Here is a 19,619-nt window from a genome sequence, read left to right on the forward strand (position 1 = left end):
TTACTTCAGTCTATTTTTGGACGATAGCTGTCATTTATAACTCTGCAGGTTTGTGAATTACAGTGCCCCTGAGCTCCTTTCTTCAACTCGCTTTCTTGTGAGCTGGCCGCAACACCGCAGGATGGCTTCAGGCCCTAATCTGGTTCCGGCACGGCACGCTGAGCCTTTGGTTAATTCCTCTTCCTGGTGGGAAATGAGAGTTAAATTTGCCCGTCCAGACACCTCCAGCTAGTCTCTCATTGGTTCTCGCTATTCCTGTTCATCTTCCGCAGAAATTGCAAACTGGGCCATACAGGAGGTTAAAGGGACTGACTCTCCTAGTCGGGAGAGTGTTAGTAAAGCGTCTGGAATGTTGCACCAGAGTCCCAGGGTACGAAAACTGAGACATATTTGAACACGTCTCCCGATCACATGGTTGATCATACTCTAGGTTCCACATGCATGTTTTAGCTGAAGGAAGAATACCTTAAACCTGGGTACTTGAAACCCGTGGAATGGGTACCATGCAATATGACTTCAAAGGTTCTTCATTTGTTCACCGAACCTCTCCAATCCTATCACTGCTGTGTTTATGCCCCTGTACACATGCTTGATTCTCTTTCGGAGACATAGCAATCCATAGGTTTTAAGATACTTACAAGTCAGGTACATTCTTAGGCGTTTAATATGTGGTGTTGAGTCCATTTCGTTGAGCAAGGAGTAGCTCTTGTCTATTCCATATTTGGCTTAAGGAACTTTATGTGTGCTCATTTCAATCTCTGGTTTTATGCAGCACCCCAACTCACCTTTCCCCTTAAGCAAGCATAAGTTTTTTTTCTAAATTTCAGACCCTGTTCTGTTTTGGAATTCAGTTCCTGTGTAGCCAAGTTTACATTCCGTGTATTACTGATATCTTATGATGTTTCTTTTTCTGTGTGACTTATTTCAGTTAGAATCATCATACCTGAATCCACTCATTATGCTACTACGGGCCTGATGACATAGATTTCATTGCTGAGTGATACTGCATTGTACGTAAGTACCACAAGTTCTTTATCCATTTTTCACTTTCTGTGATATTGAACTTGTACGGTAAACGAGGTTCTTGTAAACGGAGGCGTCCCAAACTTTGGGGTGGCTGTGTCTTTTTGATTTTAATTTCCCTAAGCTATAGGACCATAAGTGGAAGTGCCCGAGGTTCTGTTGCTTTGTTTTTTAGATGTTTCAGGAAACACCATACACTTCTCCCGAGTGGTTCTTGGCAATTTACATCCCGCCCATCAGCATAACAAGGCTCCCAGTTCTCCACGACCTGTCCTGCCTTTCTGGATTTTACACTTTTTTCAGATGGCCCTTTTGACCGGGGGGGAAGTGAGACTTCATTGTAGTGCAGATTTCCTTTGCAAGCTTGCTTGGTTGGCCAAAAAGGGCGTATGCGTTTTTTCCTGAATATATTCAGGAAAAAACGCATACGCCCTTTTTGGCCAAGTGCATCATTGTGGACGTTCTGCCTCTTTTCCTATGCTTTCAATGCAATTCCAGTCTACCTACTGAAATCGATTTCCTGCAATTCTGCCCCACTTTCAAGTCCTCTTGGCAGCCTTACTTCAGTCTATTTTTGGATGATAGCTGTCATTTATAACTCTGCAGGTTTGTGAATTACAGTGCCCCTGAGCTCCTTTCTTCAACTCGCTTTCTTGTGAGCTGGCCGCAACACCGCAGGATGGCTTCAGGCCCTAATCTGGTTCCGGCACGGCACGCTGAGCTTTTGGTTAATTCCTCTTCCTGGTGGGAAATGAGAGTTAAATTTGCCCGTCTAGACACCTCCAGCTAGTCTCTCATTGGTTCTCGCTATTCCTGTTCATCTTCCGCAGAAATTGCAAACTGGGCCAAACAAGAGGTTAAAGGGACTGACTCTCCAAGTCGGGAGAGTGTTAGTAAAGCGTCTGGAATGTTGCACCCGAGTACCAGGGTCCGAAAACTGAGACATATTTGAACACGTCTCCCGTTCACATGGTTGATCATACTCTGGGTTCCACATGCATGTTTTAGCTGAAGGAAGAATACCTTAAACCTGGAGAGTTGAGACCCGTGTAATGGGTACCATGCAATATGACTTCAAAGGGTCTTCATTTGCTCACCGAACCTCTCCAATCCTATCACTGCTGCGTTTATGCCCCTGTACACACGCTTGATTCTCTTTCGGAGACATAGCAATCCATATGTTTTAAGATACTTACTAGTCAGGTACATTCTTAGGCGTTTAATATGCGGTGTTGAGTCCATTTCGTTCAGCAAGGAGTAGCTCTTGTCTATTCCATATTTGGCTTAAGGACCTTTATCTGTGCTCATTTCAATCTCTGGTTTTATGCAGCACCCCAACTCACCTTTACCCTTAAGCAAGAATAAGTTGGTTTTCTAAATTTGAGACCCTGTTCTGTTCTGTAATTCAGTTCCTGTGTAGCCAAGTTTACATTCCGTGTATTACTGATATCTTATGATGTTTCTTTTTCTGTGTGACTTATTTCAGTTAGAATCATCATACCTGAATCCACTCATTGTGCTGCTAAGGGCCTGATGACACAGATTTCATTGCTGAGTGATATTGCTTTGTAAGTAAATACCACAACTTCTTTATCCATTTTTCACTTTCTGCGATGTTGAACTTGTACTGTAAACGAGGTTCTTGTAAACAGAGCCGTTCCAAACTTTGGGGTGGCTGTGTCTTTTTGATTTTAATTTCCCTAAGCTATAGGACCATAAGTGGAAGTGCCCTAGGTTCTGTTGCTTTGTTTTTTAGATGTTTCAGGAAACACCATACACTTCTCCCGAGTGGTTGTTGGCAATTTACATCCCGCCCATCAGCATAACAAGGCTCCCAGTTCTCCATGGCCTGTCCTGCCTTTCTGGATTTTACACTTTTTTCAGATGGCCCTTTTGACCGGGGGGAAGTGAGACTTCATTGTAGTGCAGATTTCCTTTGCAAGCTTGCTTGGTTGGCCAAAAAGGGCGTATGCGTTTTTTCCTGAATATATTCAGGAAAAAACGCATACGCCCTTTTTGGCCAAGTGCATCATTGTGGACGTTCTGCCTCTTTTCCTATGCTTTCAATGCAATTCCAGTCTACCTCCTGAAATCGGTTTCCTGCAATTCTGCCCCGCTTTCAAGTCCTCTTGGCAGCCTTACTTCAGTCTATTTTTGGACGATAGCTGTCATTTATAACTCTGCAGGTTTGTGAATTACAGTGCCCCTGAGCTCCTTTCTTCAACTCGCTTTCTTGTGACCTGGCCGCAACACCGCAGGATGGCTTCAGGCCCTAATCTGGTTCCGGTACGGCACACTGAGCCTTTGGTTATTTCCTCTTCCTGTTGGGAAATGAGAGTTAAATTTGCCCGTCCAGACATCTCCAGCTAACCTCTCATTGGTTCTCGCTATTCCTGTTCATCTTCAGCAGAAATTGCAAACTGGGCCAAACAGGAGGTTAAAGGCGCTGACTCTCCAAGTGGGGAGAGTGTTAGTAAAGCGTCTGGAATGTTGCACCCGAGTACCAGGGGAGGAAAACTGAGACATATTTGAACACGTCTCCCGATCACATGGTTGATCATACTCTGGGTTCCACATGCATGTTTTAGCTGAAGGAAGAATACCTAAAACCTGGGTAGTTGAAACCCGTGGAATGGGCACCATGCAATATGACTTCAAAGGGTCTTCATTTGCTCACCGAACCTCTCCAATCCTATCACTGCTGCGTTTATGCCCCTGTACACATGCTTGATTCTCTTTCGGAGACATAGCAATCCACAGGTTTTAAGATACTTACTAGTCAGGTACATTCTTAGGCGTTTAATATGCGGTGTTGAGTCCATTTCGTTGAGCAAGGAGTAGCTCTTGTCTATTCCATATTTGGCTTAAGGAACTTTATCTGTGCTCATTTCAATCTCTGGTTTTATGCAGCAACCCAACTCACCTTTCCCCTTAAGCAAGCATAAGTTGGTTTTCTAAATTTGAGACCCTGTTCTGTTTTGGAATGCAGTTCCTGTGTAGCCAAGTTTACATTCCGTGTATTAGTGATATCTTATGATGTTTCTTTTTCTGTGTGACTTATTTCAGTTAGAATCATCGTACCTGAATCCACTCATTATTCTGCTACGGGCCTGATGACATAGATTTCATTGCTGAGTGATACTGCATTGTACGTAAGTACCACAAGTTCTTTATCCATTTTTCACTTTTTGTGATATTGAACTTGTACGGTAAACGAGGTTCTTGTAAACGGAGGCGTCCCAAACTTTGGGGTGGCTGTGTCTTTTTGATTTTAATTTCCCTAAGCTATAGGACCATAAGTGGAAGTGCCCTAGGCTCTGTTGCTTTGTTTTTTAGATGTTTCAGGAAACACCATACACTTCTCCCGAGTGGTTGTTGGCAATTTACATCCCGCCCATCAGCATAACAAGGCTCCCAGTTCTCCATGGCCTGTCCTGCCTTTCTGGATTTTACACTTTTTTCAGATGGCCCTTTTGACCGGGGGGAAGTGAGACTTCATTGTAGTGCAGATTTCCTTTGCAAGCTTGCTTGGTTGGCCAAAAAGGGCGTATGCGTTTTTTCCTGAATATATTCAGGAAAAAACGCATACGCCCTTTTTGGCCAAGTGCATCATTGTGGACGTTCTGCCTCTTTTCCTATGCTTTCAATGCAATTCCAGTCTACCTCCTGAAATCGGTTTCCTGCAATTCTGCCCCGCTTTCAAGTCCTCTTGCCAGCCTTACTTCAGTCTATTTTTGGACGATAGCTGTCATTTATAACTCTGCAGGTTTGTGAATTACAGTGCCCCTGAGCTCCTTTCTTCAACTTGCTTTCTTGTGACCTGGCCGCAACACCGCAGGATGGCTTCAGGCCCTAATCTGGTTCCGGCACGGCACTCTGAGCCTTTGGTTATTTCCTCTTCCTGGTGGGAAATGAGAGTTAAATTTGCCCGTCCAGACACCTCCAGCTAGCCTCTCATTGGTTCTCGCTATTCCTGTTCATCTTCCGCAGAAATTGCAAACTGGGCCAAACAGGAGGTTAAAGGGACTGACTCTCCAAGTGGGGAGAGTGTTAGTAAAGCGTCTGGAATGTTGCACCCGAGTACCAGGGGAGGAAAACTGAGACATATTTGAACACGTCTCCCGATCACATGGTTGATCATACTCTGGGTTCCACATGCATATTTTAGCTGAAGGAAGAATACCTAAAACCTGGGTAGTTGAAACCCGTGGAATGGGTACCATGCAATATGACTTCAAAGGGTCTTCATTTGCTCACCGAACCTCTCCAATCCTATCACTGCTGCGTTTATGCCCCTGTACACATGCTTGATTCTCTTTCAGAGACATAGCAATCCATAGGTTTTAAGATACTTACTAGTCAGGTACATTCTTAGGCGTTTAATATGCGGTGTTGAGTCCATTTCGTTGAGCAAGGAGTAGCTCTTGTCTATTCCATATTTGGCTTAAGGAACTTTATCTGTGCTCATTTCAATCTCTGGTTTTATGCAGCACCCCAACTCACCTTTCCCCTTAAGCAAGCATAAGTTGGTTTTCTAAATTTGAGACCCTGTTCAGTTTTGGAATGCAGTTCCTCTGTAGCCAAGTTTACATTCCGTGTATTAGTGATATCTTATGATGTTTCTTTTTCTGTGTGACTTATTTCAGTTAGAATCATCGTACCTGAATCCACTCATTATGCTGCTATGTGCCTGATGACATAGATTTCATTGCTGAGTGATACTGCATTGTATGTAAGTACCACAAGTTCTTTATCCATTTTTCACATTCTGTGATATTGAACTTGTACGGTAAACGAGGTTCTTGTAAACGGAGGCGTCCCAAACTTTGGGGTGGCTGTGTCTTTTTGATTTTAATTTCCCTAAGCTATAGGACCATAAGTGGAAGTGCCCTAGGCTCTGTTGCTTTGTTTTTTAGATGTTTCAGGAAACACCATACACTTCTCCCTAGTGTCTGTTGGCAATTTACATCCCGCCCATCAGCATAACAAGGCTCCCAGTTCTCCATGGCCTGTCCTGCCTTTCTGGATTTTACACTTTTTCCAGATGGCCCTTTTGACCGGGGGGAAGTGAGACTTCATTGTAGTGCAGATTTCCTTTGCAAGCTTGCTTGGTTGGCCAAAAAGGGCGTATGCGTTTTTTCCTGAATATATTCAGGAAAAAACGCATACGCCCTTTTTGGCCAAGTGCATCATTGTGGACGTTCTGCCTCTTTTCCTATGCTTTCAATGCAATTCCAGTCTACCTCCTGAAATCGGTTTCCTGCAATTCTGCCCCGCTTTCAAGTCCTCTTGGCAGCCTTACTTCAGTCTATTTTTGGACGATAGCTGTCATTTATAACTCTGCAGGTTTGTGAATTACAGTGTCCCTGAGCTCCTTTCTTCAACTCGCTTTCTTTTGAGCTGGCCGCAACACCGCAGGATGGCTTCAGGCCCTAATCTGGTTCCGGTACGGCACGCTGAGCCTTTGGTTATTTCCTCTTCCTGGTGGGAAATGAGAGTTAAATTTGCCCGTCCAGACACCTCCAGCTAGCCTCTCATTGGTTCTCGCTATTCCTGTTCATCTTCCGCAGAAATTGCAAACTGGGCCAAACAGGAGGTTAAAGGCGCTGACTCTCCAAGTGGGGAGAGTGTTAGTAAAGCGTCTGGAATGTTGCACCCGAGTACCATGGGAGGAAAACTGAGACATATTTGAACACGTCTCCCGATCACATGGTTGATCATACTTGGGTTCCACATGCATATTTTAGCTGAAGGAAGAATACCTAAAACCTGGGTAGTTGAAACCCGTGGAATGGGTACCATGCAATATGACTTCAAAGGGTCTTCATTTGCTCACCGAACCTCTCCAATCCTATCACTGCTGCGTTTATGCCCCTGTACACATGCTTGATTCTCTTTCAGAGACATAGCAATCCATAGGTTTTAAGATACTTACTAGTCAGGTACATTCTTAGGCGTTTAATATGCGGTGTTGAGTCCATTTCGTTGAGCAAGGAGTAGCTCTTGTCTATTCCATATTTGACTTAAGGAACTTTATCTGTGCTCATTTCAATCTCTGGTTTTATGCAGCACCCCAACTCACCTTTACCTTTAAGCAAGCATAAGTTGGTTTTCTAAATTTGAGACCCTGTTCTGTTCTGTAATTCAGTTCCTGTGTAGCCAAGTTTACATTCCGTGTATTACTGATATCTTATGATGTTTCATTTTCTGTGTGACTTATTTCAGTTAGAATCATCATACCTGAATCCACTCATTGTGCTGCTAAGGGCGTGATGACACAGATTTCATTGCTGAGTGATATTGCTTTGTAAGTAAATACCACAACTTCTTTATCCATTTTTCACTTTCTGTGATGTTGAACTTGTACTGTAAACGAGGTTCTTGTAAACAGAGCCGTTCCAAACTTTGGGGTGGCTGTGTCTTTTTGATTTTAATTTCCCTAAGGTATAGGACCATAAGTGGAAGTGCCCTAGGTTCTGTTGCTTTGTTTTTTAGATGTTTCAGGAAACACCATACACTTCTCCCGAGTGGTTGTTGGCAATTTACATCCCGCCCATCAGCATAACAAGGCTCCCAGTTCTCCATGGCCTGTCCTGCCTTTCTGGATTTTACACTTTTTTCAGATGGCCCTTTTGACCGGGGGGAAGTGAGACTTCATTGTAGTGCAGATTTCCTTTGCAAGCTTGCTTGGTTGGCCAAAAAGGGCGTATGCGTTTTTTCCTGAATATATTCAGGAAAAAACGCATACGCCCTTTTTGGCCAAGTGCATCATTGTGGACGTTCTGCCTCTTTTCCTATGCTTTCAATGCAATTCCAGTCTACCTCCTGAAATCGGTTTCCTGCAATTCTGCCCCGCTTTCAAGTCCTCTTGGCAGCCTTACTTCAGTCTATTTTTGGACGATAGCTGTCATTTATAACTCTGCAGGTTTGTGAATTACAGTGCCCCTGAGCTCCTTTCTTCAACTCGCTTTCTTGTGAGCTGGCCGCAACACCGCAGGATGGCTTCAGGCCCTAATCTGGTTCCGGCACGGCACTCTGAGCCTTTGGTTATTTCCTCTTCCTGGTGGGAAATGAGAGTTAAATTTGCCCGTCCAGACACCTCCAGCTAGCCTCTCATTGGTTCTCGCTATTCCTGTTCATCTTCCGCAGAAATTGCAAAGTGGGCCAAACAGGAGGTTAAAGGGACTGACTCTCCAAGTGGGGAGAGTGTTAGTAAAGCGTCTGGAATGTTGCACCCGAGTACCAGGGGAGGAAAACTGAGACATATTTGAACACGTCTCCCGATCACATGGTTGATCATACTTGGGTTCCACATGCATATTTTAGCTGAAGGAAGAATACCTAAAACCTGGGTAGTTGAAACCCGTGGAATGGATACCATGCAATATGACTTCAAAGGGTCTTCATTTGCTCACCGACCCTCTCCAATCCTATCACTGCTGCGTTTATGCCCCTGTACACATGCTTGATTCTCTTTCGGAGACATAGCAATCCATAGGTTTTAAGATACTTACTAGTCAGGTACATTCTTAGGCGTTTAATATGCGGTGTTGAGTCCATTTCGTTGAGCAAGGAGTAGCTCTTGTCTATTCCATATTTGGCTTAAGGAACTTTATCTGTGCTCATTTCAATCTCTGGTTTTATGCAGCACCCCAACTCACCTTTACCCTTAAGCAAGCATAAGTTGGTTTTCTAAATTTGAGACCCTGTTCAGTTTTGGAATGCAGTTCCTCTGTAGCCAAGTTTACATTCCGTGTATTAGTGATATCTTATGATGTTTCTTTTTCTGTGTGACTTATTTCAGTTAGAATCATCGTACCTGAATCCACTCATTGTGCTGCTATGTGCCTGATGACATAGATTTCATTGCTGAGTGATACTGCATTGTATGTAAGTACCACAAGTTCTTTATCCATTTTTCACTTTCTGTGATATTGAACTTGTACGGTAAACGAGGTTCTTGTAAACGGAGGCGTCCCAAACTTTGGGGTGGCTGTGTCTTTTTGATTTTAATTTCCCTAAGCTATAGGACCATAAGTGGAAGTGCCCTAGGCTCTGTTGCTTTGTTTTTTAGATGTTTCAGGAAACACCATACACTTCTCCCGAGTGTCTGTTGGCAATTTACATCCCGCCCATCAGCATAACAAGGCTCCCAGTTCTCCATGGCCTGTCCTGCCTTTCTGGATTTTACACTTTTTTCAGATGGCCCTTTTGACCGGGGGGAAGTGAGACTTCATTGTAGTGCAGATTTCCTTTGCAAGCTTGCTTGGTTGGCCAAAAAGGGCGTATGCGTTTTTTCCTGAATATATTCAGGAAAAAACGCATACGCCCTTTTTGGCCAAGTGCATCATTGTGGACGTTCTGCCTCTTTTCCTATGCTTTCAATGCAATTCCAGTCTACCTCCTGAAATCGGTTTCCTGCAATTCTGCCCCGCTTTCAAGTCCTCTTGGCAGCCTTACTTCAGTGTATTTTTGGACGATAGCTGTCATTTATAACTCTGCAGGTTTGTGAATTACAGTGCCCCTGAGCTCCTTTCTTCAACTCGCTTTCTTTTGAGCTGGCCGGAACACCGCAGGATGGCTTCAGGCCCTAATCTGGTTCCGGTACGGCACGCTGAGCCTTTGGTTATTTCCTCTTCCTGGTGGGAAATGAGAGTTAAATTTGCCCGTCCAGACACCTCCAGCTAGCCTCTCATTGGTTCTCGCTATTCCTGTTCATCTTCCGCAGAAATTGCAAACTGGGCCAAACAGGAGGTTAAAGGCGCTGACTCTCCAAGTGGGGAGAGTGTTAGTAAAGCGTCTGGAATGTTGCACCCGAGTACCAGGGGAGGAAAACTGAGACATATTTGAACACGTCTCCCGTTCACATGGTTGATGATACTTGGGTTCCACATGCATGTTTTAGCTGAAGGAAGAATACCTTAAACCTGGAGAGTTGAGACCCGTGTAATGGGTACCATGCAATATGACTTCAAAGGGTCTTCATTTGCTCACCAAACCTCTCCAATCCTATCACTGCTGCGTTTATGCCCCTGTACACATGCTTGATTCTCTTTTGGAGACATAGTAATCCATAGGTTTTATGATACTTACTAGTCAGGTACATTCTTAGGCGTTTAATATGCGGTGTTGAGTCCATTTCGTTGAGCAAGGAGTAGCTCTTGTCTATTCCATATTTGACTTAAGGAACTTTATCTGTGCTCATTTCAATCTCTGGTTTTATGCAGCACCCCAACTCACCTTTACCCTTAAGCAAGCATAAGTTGGTTTTCGAAATTTGAGACCCTGTTCTGTTCTGTAATTCAGTTCCTGTGTAGCCAAGTTTACATTCCGTGTATTACTGATATCTTATGATGTTTCTTTTTCTGTGTGACTTACTTCTGTTAGAATCATCATACCTGAATCCACTCATTGTGCTGCTACGGGCCTGATGACATAGATTTCATTGCTGAGTGATATTGCTTTGTAAGTAAATACCACAACTTCTTTATCCATTTTTCACTTTCTGCGATGTTGAACTTGTACTGTAAACGAGGTTCTTGTAAACAGAGCCGTTCCAAACTTTGGGGTGGCTGTGTCTTTTTGATTTTAATTTCCCTAAGCTATAGGACCATAAGTGGAAGTGCCCTAGGTTCTGTTGCTTTGTTTTTCAGATGTTTCAGGAAACACCATACACTTCTCCCGAGTGGTTCTTGGCAATTTACATCCCGCCCATCAGCATAACAAGGCTCCCAGTTCTCCATGGCCTGTCCTGCCTTTCTGGATTTTACACTTTTTTCAGATGGCCCTTTTGACCGGGGGGAAGTGAGACTTCATTGTAGTGCAGATTTCCTTTGCAAGCTTGCTTGGTTGGCCAAAAAGGGCGTATGCGTTTTTTCCTGAATATATTCAGGAAAAAACGCATACGCCCTTTTTGGCCAAGTGCATCATTGTGGACGTTCTGTCTCTTTTCCTATGCTTTCAATGCAATTCCAGTCTACCTCCTGAAATCGGTTTCCTGCAATTCTGCCCCGCTTTCAAGTCCTCTTGGCAGGCTTACATCAGTCTATTTTTGGACGATAGCTGTCATTTATAACTCTGCAGGTTTGTGCATTACAGTGCCCCTGAGCTCCTTTGTTCAACTCGCTTTCTTTTGAGCTGGCCGCAACACCGCAGGATGGCTTCAGGCCCTAATCTGGTTCCGGTACGGCACGCTGAGCCTTTGGTTATTTCCTCTTCCTGGTGAGAAATGAGAGTTAAATTTGCCCGTCCAGACACCTCCAGCTAGCCTCTCATTGGTTCTCGCTATTCCTGTTCATCTTCCGCAGAAATTGCAAACTGGGCCAAACAGGAGGTTAAAGGCGCTGACTCTCCAAGTGGGGAGAGTGTTAGTAAAGCGTCTGGAATGTTGCACCCGAGTACCAGGGGAGGAAAACTGAGACATATTTGAACACGTCTCCCGTTCACATGGTTGATCATACTTGGGTTCCACATGCATGTTTTAGCTGAAGGAAGAATACCTTAAACCTGGAGAGTTGAGACCCGTGTAATGGGTACCATGCAATATGACTTCAAAGGGTCTTCATTTGCTCACCAAACCTCTCCAATCCTATCACTGCTGCGTTTATGCCCCTGTACACATGCTTGATTCTCTTTCGGAGACATAGCAATCCATAGGTTTTACGATACTTACTATTCAGGTACATTCTTAGGCGTTTAGTGTGCGGTGTTGAGTCCATTTCGTTGAGCAAGGAGTAGCTCTTGTCTATTCCATATTTGGCTTAAGGAACTTTATCTGTGCTCATTTCAATCTCTGGTTTTATGCAGCACCCCAACTCACCTTTCCCCTTAAGCAAGCATAAGTTGGTTTTCTAAATTTGAGACCCTGTTCTGTTCTGTAATTCAGTTCCTGTGTAGCCAAGTTTACATTCCGTGTATTACTGATATCTTATGATGTTTCTTTTTCTGTGTGACTTATTTCAGTTAGAATCATCATACCTGAATCCACTCATTGTGATGCTAAGGGCATGATGACATAGATTTCATTGCTGAGTGATATTGCTTTGTAAGTAAATACCACAACTTCTTTATCCATTTTTCACTTTCTGCGATGTTGAACTTGTACTGTAAACGAGGTTCTTGTAAACAGAGGCGTCCCAAACTTTGGGGTGGCTGTGTCTTTTTGATTTTAATTTCCCTAAGCTATAGGACCATAAGTGGCAGTGCCCTAGGCTCTGTTGCTTTGTTTTTTAGATGTTTCAGGAAACACCATACACTTCTCCCGAGTGGTTGTTGGCAATTTACATCCCGCCCATCAGCATAACAAGGCTCCCAGTTCTCAATGGCCTGTTGCCTTTCTGGATTTTACACTTTTTTCAGATGGCCCTTTTGACCGGGGGGAAGTGAGACTTCATTGTAGTGCAGATTTCCTTTGCAAGCTTGCTTGGTTGGCCAAAAAGGGCGTATGCGTTTTTTCCTGAATATATTCAGGAAAAAACGCATACGCCCTTTTTGGCCAAGTGCATCATTGTGGACGTTCTGCCTCTTTTCCTATGCTTTCAATGCAATTCCAGTCTACCTCCTGAAATCGGTTTCCTGCAATTCTGCCCCGCTTTCAAGTCCTCTTGGCAGCCTTACTTCAGTCTATTTTTGGACGATAGCTGTCATTTATAACTCTGCAGGTTTGTGAATTACAGTGCCCCTGAGCTCCTTTCTTCAACTCGCTTTCTTTTGAGCTGGCCGCAACACCGCAGGATGGCTTCAGGCCCTAATCTGGTTCCGGTACGGCACACTGAGCCTTTGGTTATTTCCTCTTCCTGGTGGGAAATGAGAGTTAAATTTGCCCGTCCAGACACCTCCAGCTAGCCTCTCATTGGTTCTCGCTATTCCTGTTCATCTTCCGCAGAAATTGCAAACTGGGCCAAACAGGAGGTTAAAGGCGCTGACTCTCCAAGTGGGGAGAGTGTTAGTAAAGCGTCTGGAATGTTACACCCGAGTACCAGGGGAGGAAAACTGAGACATATTTGAACACGTCTCCCGTTCACATGGTTGATCATACTTGGGTTCCACATGCATGTTTTAGCTGAAGGAAGAATACCTTAAACCTGGGAGTTGAGACCCGTGTAATGGGTACCATGCAATATGACTTCAAAGGGTCTTCATTTGCTCACCGAACCTCTCCAATCCTATCACTGCTGCGTTTATGCCCCTGTTCACATGCTTGATTCTCTTTTGGAGACATAGCAATCCATAGGTTTTACGATACTTACTATTCAGGTACATTCTTAGGCGTTTAGTGTGCGGTGTTGAGTCCATTTCGTTGAGCAAGGAGTAGCTCTTGTCTATTCCATATTTGGCTTAAGGAACTTTATCTGTGCTCATTTCAATCTCTGGTTTTATGCAGCACCCCAACTCACCTTTACCCTTAAGCAAGCATAAGTTGGTTTTCTAAATTTGAGACCCTGTTCTGTTCTGTAATTCAGTTCCTGTGTAGCCAAGTTTACATTCCGTGTATTACTGATATCTTATGATGTTTCTTTTTCTGTGTGACTTATTTCAGTTAGAATCATCATACCTGAATCCACTCATTGTGATGCTAAGGGCATGATGACATAGATTTCATTGCTGAGTGATATTGCTTTGTAAGTAAATACCACAACTTCTTTATCCATTTTTCACTTTCTGCGATGTTGAACTTGTACTGTAAACGAGGTTCTTGTAAACAGAGGCGTCCCAAACTTTGGGGTGGCTGTGTCTTTTTGATTTTAATTTCCCTAAGCTATAGGACCATAAGTGGCAGTGCTCTAGGCTCTGTTGCTTTGTTTTTTAGATGTTTCAGGAAACACCATACACTTCTCCCGAGTGGTTGTTGGCAATTTACATCCCGCCCATCAGCATAACAAGGCTCCCAGTTCTCAATGGCCTGTTGCCTTTCTGGATTTTACACTTTTTTCAGATGGCCCTTTTGACCGGGGGGAAGTGAGACTTCATTGTAGTGCAGATTTCCTTTGCAAGCTTGCTTGGTTGGCCAAAAAGGGCGTATGCGTTTTTTCCTGAATATATTCAGGAAAAAACGCATACGCCCTTTTTGGCCAAGTGCATCATTGTGGACGTTCTGCCTCTTTTCCTATGCTTTCAATGCAATTCCAGTCTACCTCCTGAAATCGGTTTCCTGCAATTCTGCCCCGCTTTCAAGTCCTCTTGGCAGCCTTACTTCAGTGTATTTTTGGACGATAGCTGTCATTTATAACTCTGCAGGTTTGTGAATTACAGTGCCCCTGAGCTCCTTTCTTCAACTCGCTTTCTTTTGAGCTGGCCGCAACACCGCAGGATGGCTTCAGGCCCTAATCTGGTTCCGGTACGGCACACTGAGCCTTTGGTTATTTCCTCTTCCTGGTGGGAAATGAGAGTTAAATTTGCCCGTCCAGACACCTCCAGCTAGCCTCTCATTGGTTCTCGCTATTCCTGTTCATCTTCCACAGAAATTGCAAACTGGGCCAAACAGGAGGTTAAAGGCGCTGACTCTCCAAGTGGGGAGAGTGTTAGTAAAGCGTCTGGAATGTTACACCCGAGTACCAGGGGAGGAAAACTGAGACATATTTGAACACGTCTCCCGTTCACATGGTTGATGATACTTGGGTTCCACATGCATGTTTTAGCTGAAGGAAGAATACCTTAAACCTGGAGAGTTGAGACCCGTGTAATGGGTACCATGCAATATGACTTCAAAGGGTCTTCATTTGCTCACCGAACCTCTCCAATCCTATCACTGCTGCGTTTATGCCCCTGTTCACATGCTTGATTCTCTTTTGGAGACATAGCAATCCATAGGTTTTACGATACTTACTATTCAGGTACATTCTTAGGCGTTTAGTATGCGGTGTTGAGTCCATTTCGTTGAGCAAGGAGTAGCTCTTGTCTATTCCATATTTGGCTTAAGGAATTTTATCTGTGCTCATTTCAATCTCTGGTTTTATGCAGCACCCCAACTCACCTTTACCCTTAAGCAAGCATAAGTTGTTTTTCTAAATTTGAGACCCTGTTCTGTTCTGTAATTCAGTTCCTGTGTAGCCAAGTTTCCATTCCGTGTATTACTGATATCTTATGATGTTTCTTTTTCTGTGTGACTTATTTCAGTTAGAATCATCATACCTGAATCCACTCATTGTGCTGCTAAGGGCCTGATGACATAGATTTCATTGCTGAGTGATATTGCTTTGTAAGTGAATACCACAACTTCTTTATCCATTTTTCACTTTCTGCGATGTTGAACTTGTACTGTAAACGAGGTTCTTGTAAACAGAGCCATTCCAAACTTTGGGGTGGCTGTGTCTTTTTGATTTTAATTTCCCTAAGCTATAGGACCATAAGTGGAAGTGCCCTAGGTTCTGTTGCTTTGTTTTTTAGATGTTTCAGGAAACACCATACACTTCTCCCGAGTGGTTGTTGGCAATTTACATCCCGCCCATCAGCATAACAAGGCTCCCAGTTCTCCATGGCCTGTTGCCTTTCTGGATTTTACACTTTTTTCAGATGGCCCTTTTGACCGGGGGGAAGTGAGACTTCATTGTAGTGCAGATTTCCTTTGCAAGCTTGCTTGGTTGGCCAAAAAGGGCGTATGCGTTTTTTCCTGAATATATTCAGGAAAAAACGCATACGCCCTTTTTGGCCAAGTGCATCATTGTGGACGTTCTGCCTCTTTTCCTATGCTTTCAATGCAATTCCAGTCTACCTCCTGAAATCGGTTTCCTGCAATTCTGCCCCGCTTTCAAGTCCTCTTGGCAGCCTTACTTCAGTCTATTTTTGGACGATAGCTGTCATTTATAACTCTGCAGGTTTGTGAATTACAGTGCCCCTGAGCTCCTTTCTTCAACTCGCTTTCTTGTGACCTGGCCGCAACACCGCAGGATGGCTTCAGGCCCTAATCTGGTTCCGGCCCGGCATGCTGAGCCTTTGGTTAATTCCTCTTCCTGGTGGGAAATGAGAGTTAAATTTGCCCGTCCAGACACCTCCAGCTAGCCTCTCATTGGTTCTCGCTATTCCTGTTCATCTTCCGCAGAATTTGCAAACTGGGCCAAACAGGAGGTTAAAGGGACTGACTCTCCAAGTGGGGAGAGTGTTAGTAAAGCGTCTGGAATGTTGCACCCGAGTACCAGGGGAGGAAAACTGAGACATATTTGAACACGTCTCCCGATCACATGGTTGATCATACTCTAGGTTCCACATGCATGTTTTAGCTGAAGGAAGAATACCTTAAACCTGGAGAGTTAAGACCCGTGTAATGGGTACCATGCAATATGACTTCAAAGGGTCTTCATTTGCTCACCGAACCTCTCCAATCCTATCACTGCTGCGTTTTTGCCCCTGTACACATGCTTGATTCTCTTTTGGAGACATAGCAATCCATAGGTTTTACGATACTTACTAGTCAGGTACATTCTTAGGCGTTTAATATGCGGTGTTGAGTCCATTTCGTTGAGCAAGGAGTAGGTCTTGTCTATTCCCATATTTGACTTAAGGAACTTTATCTGTGCTCATTTCAATCTCTGGTTTTATGCAGCACCCCAACTCACCTTTACCCTTAAGCAAGCATAAGTTGGTTTTCTAAATTTGAGACCCTGTTCTGTTCTGTAATTCAGTTCCTGTGTAGCCAAGTTTACATTCCGTGTATTACTGATATCTTATGATGTTTCTTTTTCTGTGTGACTTACTTCAGTTAGAATCATCATACCTGAATCCACTCATTGTGCTGCTAAGGGCCTGATGACACAGATTTCATTGCTGAGTGATATTGCTTTGTAAGTAAATACCACAACTTCTTTATCCATTTTTCACTTTCTGCGATGTTGAACTTGTACTGTAAACGAGGTTCTTGTAAACAGAGCCGTTCCAAACTTTGGGGTGGCTGTGTCTTTTTGATTTTAATTTCCCTAAGCTATAGGACCATAAGTGGAAGTGCCCTAGGTTCTGTTGCTTTGTTTTTTAGATGTTTCAGGAAACACCATACACTTCTCCCGAGTGGTTGTTGGCAATTTACATCCCGCCCATCAGCATAACAAGGCTCCCAGTTCTCCATGGCCTGTCCTGCCTTTCTGGATTTTACACTTTTTTCAGATGGCCCTTTTGACCGGGGGGAAGTGAGACTTCATTGTAGTGCAGATTTCCTTTGCAAGCTTGCTTGGTTGGCCAAAAAGGGCGTATGCGTTTTTTCCTGAATATATTCAGGATAAAACGCATACGCCCTTTTTGGCCAAGTGCATCATTGTGGACGTTCTGCCTCTTTTCCTATGCTTTCAATGCAATTCCAGTCTACCTCCTGAAATCGGTTTCCTGCAATTCTGCCCCGATTTCAAGTCCTCTTGGCAGCCTTACTTCAGTCTATTTTTGGACGATAGCTGTCATTTATAACTCTGCAGGTTTGTGCATTACAGTGCCCCTGAGCTCCTTTGTTCAACTCGCTTTCTTTTGAGCTGGCCGCAACACCGCAGGATGGCTTCAGGCTCTAATCTGGTTCCGGTACGGCACACTGAGCCTTTGGTTATTTCCTCTTCCTGGTGGGAAATGAGAGTTAAACTTGCCCGTCCAGACACCTCCAGCTAGCCTCTCATTGGTTCTCGCTATTCCTGTTCATCTTCCGCAGAAATTGCAAACTGGGCCAAACAGGAGGTTAAAGGCGCTGACTCCCAAGTGGGGAGAGTGTTAGTTAAGCGTCTGGAATGTTGCACCCAAGTACCAGGGGAGGAAAACTGAGACATATTTGAACACGTCTCCCGTTCACATGGTTGATCATACTTGGGTTCCACATGCATGTTTTAGCTGAAGGAAGAATACCTAAAACCTGGGTAGTTGAGACCCGTGTAATGGGTACCATGCAATATGACTTCAAAGGGTCTTCATTTGCTCACTGAACCTCTCCAATCCTATCACTGCTGCGTTTATGCCCCTGTACACATGCTTGATTCTCTTTCGGAGACATAGCAATCCATAGGTTTTAAGATACTTACTAGTCAGGTACATTCTTAGGCGTTTAATATGCGGTGTTCAGTCCATTTCATTGAGCAAGGAGTAGCTCTTGTCTATTCCATATTTGGCTTAAGGAACTTTATCTGTGCTCATTTCAATCTCTGGTTTTATGCAGCAACCCAACTCACCTTTCCCCTTAAGCAAGCATAAGTTGGTTTTCTAAATTTGAGACCCTGTTCTGTTTTGGAATTCAGTTCCTGTGTAGCCAAGTTTACATTCCGTGTATTAGTGATATCTTATGATGTTTCTTTTTCTGTGTGACTTATTTCAGTTAGAATCATCGTACCTGAATCTACTCATTATGCTGCTACGGGCCTGATGACATAGATTTCATTGCTGAGTGATACTGCATTGTACGTAAGTACCACAAGTTCTTTATCCATTTTTCACTTTCTGCGATGTTGAACTTGTACTGTAAACGAGGTTCTTGTAAACAGAGCCGTTCCAAACGTTGGGGTGGCTGTGTCTTTTTGATTTTAATTTCCCTAAGCTATAGGACCATAAGTGGAAGTGCCCTAGGCTCTGTTGCTTTGTTTTTTAGATGTTTCAGGAAACACCATACACTTCTCCCGAGTGGTTGTTGGCAATTTACATCCCGCCCATCAGCATAACAAGGCTCCCAGTTCTCCATGGCCTGTCCTGCCTTTCTGGATTTTACACTTTTTTCAGATGGCCCTTTTGACCGGGGGGAAGTGAGACTTCATTGTAGTGCAGATTTCCTTTGCAAGCTTGCTTGGTTGGCCAAAAAGGGCGTATGCGTTTTTTCCTGAATATATTCAGGAAAAAACGCATACGCCCTTTTTGGCCAAGTGCATCATTGTGGACGTTCTGCCTCTTTTCCTATGCTTTCAATGCAATTCCAGTCTACCTCCTGAAATCGGTTTCCTGCAATTCTGCCCCGCTTTCAAGTCCTCTTGGCAGCCTTACTTCAGTCTATTTTTGGACGATAGCTGTCATTTATAACTCTGCAGGTTTGTGAATTACAGTGCCCCTGAGCTCCTTTCTTCAACTCGCTTTCTTGTGAGCTGGCCGCAACACCGCAGGATGGCTTCAGGCCCTAATCTGGTTCCGGCACGGCACGCTGAGCCTTTGGTTAATTCCTCTTCCTGGTGGGAAATGAGAGTTAAATTTGCCCGTCCAGACACCTCCAGCTAGCCTCTCATTGGTTCTCGCTATTCCTGTTCATCTTCCGCAGAAATTGCAAACTGGGCCAAACAGGAGGTTAAAGGCGCTGACTCTCCAAGTGGGGAGAGTGTTAGTAAAGCGTCTGGAATGTTGCACCCGAGTACCAGGGTACGAAAACTGAGACATATTTGAACACGTCTCCCGATCACATGGTTGATCATACTCTAGGTTCCACATGCATGTTTTAGCTGAAGGAAGAATACCTTAAACCTGGGTAGTTGAAACCCGTGGAATGGGTACCATGCAATATGACTTCAAAGGGTCTTCATTTGCGCACCGAACCTCTCCAATCCTATCACTGCTGCGTTTATGCCCCTGTACACATGCTTGATTCTCTTTTCGAGACATAGCAATCCATAGGTTTTAAGATACTTACTAGTCAGGAACATTCTTAGGCGTTTAATATGGGG

This window comes from Delphinus delphis, unplaced genomic scaffold (assembly GCF_949987515.2).
Source record: "Delphinus delphis unplaced genomic scaffold, mDelDel1.2 scaffold_48, whole genome shotgun sequence".
Taxonomy (NCBI): domain Eukaryota; kingdom Metazoa; phylum Chordata; class Mammalia; order Artiodactyla; family Delphinidae; genus Delphinus; species Delphinus delphis.